Source organism: Gallus gallus, chromosome 7 (assembly GCF_016699485.2).
Source record: "Gallus gallus isolate bGalGal1 chromosome 7, bGalGal1.mat.broiler.GRCg7b, whole genome shotgun sequence".
Classification (NCBI taxonomy): domain Eukaryota; kingdom Metazoa; phylum Chordata; class Aves; order Galliformes; family Phasianidae; genus Gallus; species Gallus gallus.
In genome coordinates this window covers 67,331-75,819 of record NC_052538.1, presented here as the reverse complement: position 1 = coordinate 75,819, position 8,489 = coordinate 67,331, and the positions used below count along the sequence as shown (strand labels likewise).

General features: G+C 46.8%; 1 long non-coding RNA gene across 1 annotated transcript; it reads left to right on the top strand.

The window, feature by feature from the left end:
* The first annotated feature begins 3,423 nt into the window (after nt 1-3,423).
* On the top strand, nt 3,424-7,362 carry LOC121111320. Its single transcript, XR_005861640.1, has 3 exons — nt 3,424-4,559; nt 4,668-4,744; nt 5,539-7,362. It is a non-coding gene; the product is annotated as an uncharacterized LOC121111320 (long non-coding RNA).
* The last annotated feature ends 1,127 nt before the right edge of the window (nt 7,363-8,489 follow it).

Below are 8,489 nucleotides of genomic sequence, written 5' to 3'. Positions count from 1 at the left end.
CTCGCATCCACGGGCAGCGCGTTCCTTCTCTCTCCTTGCCGCCCGGCGCTTTGCCGTCTCCCAGGGCTCGCCAAGTCCAAATGTTCCCTGATGGAGTCCAACTCCAGCTTGACCAACACTCACCCCGTCTTGTCCCCGCACCAGCTGACTTAGGGCTCCCCAGCACTGCTGGCTATCGGTGTCTTCTGTCGCTCCCAATCAGCATGGCTCTGTTCTTTGCCTTTTGGGTTCCAGAGCATTTGCTACGGGTTATGGAGTGTTTCTCTTCTTGTCTTCCATGTTGCCCGTTGGCGCCTCGGTGGAGTTTCAGTGACCCAAACGCAGACGGCTCTGCGTTGACCAAGCGTGATGCCAAGAGAAGAGGTAGGCACCAGAGCAGGCTGCTGGTGAGTGCTGTGCATGACTCGGGGTTCGTAGGATGCCCACTCTTTCTTACTAACCCATGTTGTTCAGCAGCAAACGTGAAGGTTTCTTCTTTCCTTCCAGGACTGGAGACTCCAGCACCAGGTGCCGTTGTCATTCCTGACCTCCCCGGGTTGTGGCGTTGGACATGCCCTGATCCTTAAAAAGGGGTAAGAGAGCTGTATTTCATTATCCGAAGGTGATCTCTACTTACCTTGTCTTGTGTCCATCAGGTGTCAGTGTGAGAGCTGTGACCCTCCCGAGCGCTGCAAGGGCTCTGTGAGGCTCCTGGTGGACGCAGCAGGAACCCGCACGCATAGATGGACGCCAAGATCCGCTCCTTCCTGTGTCTGGCAAGCTCTGCTGACCCCTGAGGTCGTTCCCACGCTTGCGGAGGTTCTATGGGCTTGGTGTTGGTTGTCGCTCGTGCTCACCGTGCTGTCACCGGGTGTTCTTCCTTTGCCCGTCGTAGGGGTCCCCTGTTCTGATGGGATCTCCGTGCCTTCTGCTGATCCCAGAGTACTTCGATTTGTTATTTTATTTTTAGGTTCTGTACCATTTCATGCTTTTGTGTAGTGTTTTTTTTTTGTTTGTTTTTTGTTTTTTTTTTAATATTCTCATACCAAAATGTAACTGCCCAGCAAATTTAATGATAACCAAATTAAAGCACATTGGCCTTGCCTTCCTCCCTGTGCAAGCCTCACCCCCTAATTTCTGTTTGGTTTATGAATAATTTTAACTTTTTATTTTCTGGGTTTTTTTTTTTCCCTTTCCTTAATATTATTTTCTAATTCTGTTTTTTTTTCTCATTCTTTTTCTTTTTTTCATTTTTTCCCCTCTTCTTTTCTGACTCCCCTTCTGTTTCCTATTATTTACTATCTTTTTTATTGTTTTCTCTTTTTCCCAACCCCTTGTTCCATTTCTTATTCTTTTACTTGTCTGTTTTCTATTTCTTTTTCATATTTTTTCTCTGTCTCTTTCTTATTCTAAATACTTTTCTAATTCTTTTTCCCTGTCTATGTCTTTTTTCTCTTTCCAATTCTTTTTCCTTTTCTAAATACTTTTCCAATTTTTTGCCAATTCTTTTACTAGTTCTATTTCTTCTGCACTTCCTAGTTCATTACCTATTTTTTTCCAATTTGAATTCTTTTTCCAATACGCTTTCTGTTTCTAATTCTGCTTGTGTTCCTGATTCTAAACTGTCAGGTGTGGGCCTGAGGCAGTGACGGAGCACCTGGTGGGGGTGTGAACAGCCCAGGGAGCACAGGTGGAAGCAATTCCCCTGTGGGCTGGGATAGGGAGGGGCCAGAGCCCACCCTGAGCTCATTTAAAGGCTGGCAGCTGAAGGGGAAGGGTCTGCGCCTGCGGGTTGCTCTGGCTGTTTGGCTGCGTGAGTGCTGAGGCTTGGGAAGGGCTGAGTTGTTGTTGTTTCTTTGCTTGATGCTGACCTGCTTGTTTTTGGTTCAGTGTTGAGCAGAAGGTTCTGGACACCAGGACTCCTTTCAAGCGGTGTGAGGACTCCCCTGAGGGCCTTGGTGGACACAGCAGGAAGCCACAGCCAACGCTGCACACCGACATCCACAGTTGATCTTGTCTGGCAAGGGCTATTGCTCCCAGAGAGCGTTTTTGCTCTTCTGGCCATTCGACGGAATTGGTGTCAGTTTCTACTCGTGCTCCCTGGGCTTTCCAAGGGTGTTCTCCTTACTTGACACCATCTTTCCCGCCCTCACTTTCCAAGCAGGAGCTCCCCTTGGCCTCCGTGTCTCGCTCTGGCCAGGCAGACGTGGTGTGCCAACGGTACGCAGAGTCCAGACCCTGAGCAGAAGAACAACTGAGGAGAGAGGCTGCCCTGGGTGAGACAGGAGAAGTGTCCCTTGAAGCAGGGGACGCCCCGCTGGCGCTGCCTCTCGCATCCACGGGCAGCGCGTTCCTTCTCTCTCCTTGCCGCCCGGCGCTTTGCCGTCTCCCAGGGCTCGCCAAGTCCAAATGTTCCCTGATGGAGTCCAACTCCAGCTTGACCAACACTCACCCCGTCTTGTCCCCGCACCAGCTGACTTAGGGCTCCCCAGCACTGCTGGTATCGGTGTCTTCTGTCGCTCCCAATCAGCATGGCTCTGTTCTTTGCCTTTTGGGTTCCAGAGCATTTGCTACGGGTTATGGAGTGTTTCTCTTCTTGTCTTCCATGTTGCCCGTTGGCGCCTCGGTGGAGTTTCAGTGACCCAAACGCAGACGGCTCTGCGTTGACCAAGCGTGATGCCAAGAGAAGAGGTAGGCACCAGAGCAGGCTGCTGGTGAGTGCTGTGCATGACTCGGGGTTCGTAGGATGCCCACTCTTTCTTACTAACCCATGTTGTTCAGCAGCAAACGTGAAGGTTTCTTCTTTCCTTCCAGGACTGGAGACTCCAGCACCAGGTGCCGTTGTCATTCCTGACCTCCCCGGGTTGTGGCGTTGGACATGCCCTGATCCTTAAAAAGGGGTAAGAGAGCTGTATTTCATTATCCGAAGGTGATCTCTACTTACCTTGTCTTGTGTCCATCAGGTGTCAGTGTGAGAGCTGTGACCCTCCCGAGCGCTGCAAGGGCTCTGTGAGGCTCCTGGTGGACGCAGCAGGAACCCGCACGCATAGATGGACGCCAAGATCCGCTCCTTCCTGTGTCTGGCAAGCTCTGCTGACCCCTGAGGTCGTTCCCACGCTTGCGGAGGTTCTATGGGCTTGGTGTTGGTTGTCGCTCGTGCTCACCGTGCTGTCACCGGGTGTTCTTCCTTTGCCCGTCGTAAGGGTCCCCTGTTCTGATGGGATCTCCGTGCCTTCTGCTGATCCCAGAGTACTTCGATTTGTTATTTTATTTTTAGGTTCTGTACCATTTCATGCTTTTGTGATGTGGTTTTTGTTTGTTTTTTGTTTTTTTTTAATATTCTCATACCAAAATGTAACTGCCCAGCAAATTTAATGATAACTATATTTTTTTTAATGATAACTATATATTTTTTTTTTCCTGATTTGTTTTTTGTTCATCCTGGGTCTGCAATAAACCAAATGACTTCTGGTAAGGTTTGACTATGTGAGGTGGAAAATGACGTGGTATACTCCAAAACAGGCTTGCGGTGAGTGTGTCTTATGACTTGGGGTTTCTACCTTGATCTCTGTTTTTTTGTAAGTCATTTGGTTCAGAATCTAATATGAAAGTTTCTTTTCTTCGAGTATTGGAGACTTACCCACCAGATGGTGATGCCTTTCCTGCCTCCTTGATTGCAGTGTGGGATGTGCCCTGATCCTTGGAAAGGGGTGAGTGATTCCTGCATCCTCACTAGAAGGTAATCTCTAGTTACTTTTTCTTGTGTCCAACAGGTGGCACTGGAGCGTTGTGATCCTCCTGAGCAGTGCAAGGACTCTACTGAGGCTCTTGGTGGACTTAGCAGGAATCCACACCCATAGGTGGACGCCAATATCTATTCCTTCCTCTGTCTGGCAAGCTCTGGTGTCCCCTGAGGTCGTTCCCATGCTTGCAGAGGTCTTATGGACTTGGTTGTTGTTTGTGCTCCCTGGGCTTTCCAAGGGTGTGCCTCTTGCTTGACACCACCTTTCCCATGCTTTATTTCCCAGCAGGAGCTCCCCTTGGCCTCCGTGTCTCGCTCTGGCCAGGCAGACGTGGTGTGCCAACGGATCAAAGCCTTCAGAATCCAAGCAAAAGAAATGAGAGAGGCTGCCCTGGGTGAGACAGGAGAAGTGTCCCTTGAAGCGGGGGACGCCCCGCTGTCACTGCCTCTCACATCTATCGGCAGCACATTCCTTTTCTCTCCTTGCTGCCTGGTGCTTTGCCGTCTGCCATTGCTTGCCGAGTCCAAATGTTCCCTGATGGAGTCCAACCCCAGCTTGACCAACACTCGCCCAGTCTGTCCCCGCACCATCTGGCTTAGGGCTCTGCAGTACTGCTGGATGTCACTGCCTTCTGTTGCTCCCTGTCAACATGGTGGTGTTCTTTCTTTTTAGGTTCAGTAATATGTCTTCTTGTTATGCAGTGTTATTCTTCTCTGTTTTCTTGTGTTTCATGTTGCCTGTCAATGCCTCTTTGGAGATACACTGAGTGAAATGTAAACTGATGTTTTGTCCAAGTGTGATGGAAAATGAAGATGTAGGCTCCACTACAGCTATTGTGTGAGTGTCCTGTATGACTTGGGGTGTCTAGAATTATATTTATTTCATCCTAACCCATGTTGTTCAGTACCACATGCCAATGTTTTTTCTTTTCTTGTTGGACTGGAGACTCCACTACCGGATTCAATGGGGCTTACATGTCTTCCTGTGTTTGTGCAATGGTTGTGCACTGATGCTTGGAAGGGGTAAGTGATTACTCTGTGTCCCCTTTGGCCCAAATTCCAAATATTCCCCAATGTAGTCTGTTGTAGTAGGTGCTTTGCGGGGATAGGTGCTTTGCGGGGATACATGCTGTATGCGATAGAGCTCTCCCTAAGCATAGTGAAAGGGTGCTGTTGTGCTCAGACAGACCGTCCTTGCTAATGAAGTAAACAAGATAAGAAGGCAAAGGAATGAGGAGACAATAGGAGCCAAATAAGGAATTGAGGTAAGGGGTTATATCCGGTACAGACGAATCAGGACAGGGCACAATAGCTTATATATGTCTACTTAAGCTGTGCTTAGTAGTGAATAGACGCCATTTTACTGCTCATCATATTGGTGTACGTCTGCAGTCATTTGGCCCTGATCAGGTAATTGGTCAGTGCGCACTAGGGCTAACGCAGGAGGTTAACATTGCAGTTGCAGAAGGCAACAGTAGTCCAAGTCCAGCTTTTCCCACGCTCATCACGTTTGTCCTCACACTAAATTGCTTAGGGTTCTGAAGTAGTGGTGGGTTGTCAGTGCCTTGGTTTGCTGACATGAAACTTTGGATTGGTTTTTCCTTCATGGCTGAACAGCATTTCTTGCCATCATGCAGAGTCTTTCTTTTTTGTTTTCGTGAATTTCACACATTCAATACTAACTGAATGTTTGGTAAGCCTGCATAGGCAGATCTGGGGAATAGAAGTAGCGGTTTTGGGGTGTAGTGTCTGAGGCCTTGATGGATTGTTACATGATATTTTTCCAGTCTGTTATGTGTATATTACGTTTCTTTCAGATCCACTGTCCTCGTTGAAGCGGGAAGGACCATTTTGACTATTTGTCAATGCCCACCTGGCAATCTGAATTTAGGAGCCGCTTTCATGGGCGCGTCGCTGCAGGGCAAACAAGGCCTCAAAACTTCAGCGGACCTCTACCCCCAAGAGAGCTCTGAAACTTATCTTAAGAAAATAAATGTCTTAATACTTTTCTGTCTTCTATAGTTTTAACTGTTGCTTTAGCTTGGCTGGAAAATAGCTATGTAAAGCTAATTGAAAATCTTGCTGAAGGAAGGTTTTAGTGTTTCAGACTGTTGGGTTCGTATGACTCTCCCAAGAAGTGTAGGAAGTGTGCCAATTTACACAGCAGTTGCACTAAATTGGACAATACTGGATTATGTAACAAATCAGATGGAAAATGGTGGAAATTGTAAATGCGTGGATGAAAATCAGAGTAAGGTCGTTGAGTTGATTTTTGTCATTATTACTAATACCTGAACCGTTTTCATAGACAGGAATGGCAACAGTGCAAATCATATAAACTTTGGGTGCAGGAACCTGTCAGGTGTAGGGTGTTGTTGGGAATATGTAGTTTTGGGATGCTTACGAGATATAATGAGACTGCTCGATGGCAGCAAGGCAGGTACCGTGATTCTAGGGCCACTAACAATACAGTGCGATCTGGAGATAAAGCTATATTAGCTATAGCGGGCATGGGGACTGCATCAATGAAGCATAGGCAAAAAACGCTGTCAGTTCCCCTTTGGGTATTGGTGGATGTGTGGAAATAGATATGCATGTGAAATTCTCCCATTGAATTGGACTGGGACATGCACAGCAGGTTATCTGATGCCTCACAGAAGTATCTACAGTTGCATAGAGTCACCATGAGGATTTTTAAGAGCTATGCAGCTATACTGAAAAGGGTGAAAAGCTATAGAAAAGGGTGGATTGTATCAAGGAAAGTATAAATCTGGACCTTATAGTATGTGCCAAGTTGGGAAGGAACACAGAAAGTGGTGGAACATGAGGTCCGTGAGTACAAGGAAGATAAGGAAGCAGAGCTGATGACACAATGGAAGGTCCATTGAAGGTCAGCGGAGTTCCTCTTTGTAACTCAATATGCAGTCCCGTGAACATAAGGAGGCAGAGCTGCCATTGCTGAGCATAAAGAAGCGAAGTTGCCATTGCAACACAATGCAAGCCTGACCTTCTGAAGTTGGAAGCTCTCAGCGAGATATGCTGATCACCTTCATCCAACGCTGTCCAGAGAACTGCGCTGCTTCTTTAGGACCATGACTGTAGGGTGGGGCAATGAGTTAATAATGTCTTGGAATTCCACCCATCTTTCTTGCAATGTAATTAATGTTTGTATGTTATGTTTTAAAATATGTAACCATTGTTATCCTGGCTGTGCGAGTTAGGAGATTTCTTGTTGCATCTTACGTTGTAATAAAAATGCCTGTTGAGTGAGTGTGTCTACGTTACGATTTTGGTACGAACGCAGGGCTTATACCTGGCATTCTGCTATTGAGCATTTGTGAATGAAGAAAGCTTTTATAGAGGGTGATTTAGGAAGATGCCTGGATGAAGTTGAAGGCTGCTGGATTGACTGTCATGATGCTCAAAGAATCATATGGAGTAGAAGCGAGCCTGGAATAGAAGACTGGAAATCTTTAGTATCCGTCTCGGAGAGCATAGGGACATGGGGGGGGTCTGTCTGTGTTTATCATCTTGTGTGTTACTGCTGAGCATGCAGTATCTGCAGAACTAGCATGGAGTCTGAATTGTGTCATCTTTGAAGCTGTTATGCTGGAAATATCCTCCGTGCTTTCTGGAATTGCTAATAAAGACTTCCTGCCTTAAAGCTAACAGAAGTGTGCTGTTCGGTTTCTATCCAACCATTTATTGATTCACCTTAGTGCCCTGGATCCAAAATTTGGTGACAGGTGGGTGGATGTTTGTGAGTACCCAGACGTAGCATTGCATTTATTTTCTTTTGGTTGTCTTACAGATGTCCAGCTGTTGTAGAATGTCAAAGAGCTTTTTATTAGCTTCTGGCATCTCAGGTCATTTCTGCCTGCATGCGTTTAGGGGAAAGATGGTCATCAGAACAGATGTTGCGAGCCATTTGCTGCTGCCCCCCAGGGCCTTGTCAGGGAAACGGCCACTTTGGTTAAAACCGGGACAAGTCCAATTCCACCGAGCTGTTTACATGGCAGTGCATTGAGCAGCAGCGTTCTTGTTTCCTAGACCATGGCAGGGTAGTTTTTCCCTTAGCACCTTTTGTACCTATTGTTTTAGAAGTTTATTGCTTCAGTTGTCTTGACTGTCAGGGACAGTGTGATTTTTCTCTCCTGTAGAAGTCATCTTTGGAAGCCAGATTGCCAAGGGGACGTGGCAGTCAGTGAAACAATCTGCAGCGGTGCCGGAGCCGTTTGTTTTCCAGCAGGCCAAGGTAGTATGCCTTACAGCAAATCAGCTGGTCCTCGCAGCAAGGGCCCATACAGTCTGCTGGGCCACAGAAGCAGGATGGTCAAACGGTTGTTTTTTAGAGCATTCTTCTTCCTTGTGAGGTATCCCAGGGCCAGAAAAGGTGCCTGTTTTTGCAAAGGTTGTGAGATATCGGAGTTGCTAATTGTAGGCTTCAGTGCTGGATTTATCATGTAGGTAGATCATTTTTGGTTGCAATCAGTATTTCTGTACCAGGTTGGTTACAGTGAGAATACGAGGACTGAGTGAGTGTTCGGAAGCATGAGTATCCAGAAGGTCAATTACTGAATACTGTATTGCAATGCAAGGTTACTGAGCATGTTACAATACAATACCATCCAATTAGAATAGAAGCTTATCAGTCATAAGAAATAAGAGAGTTTGTGAAAAACCAAAGGTGTTACTGTAACAATGAAGTGAGCCGTGCAAGTGAGCTGAGCAGCAGGGAAAAGAGGATGTCTTGTGATATGCTAGCAGT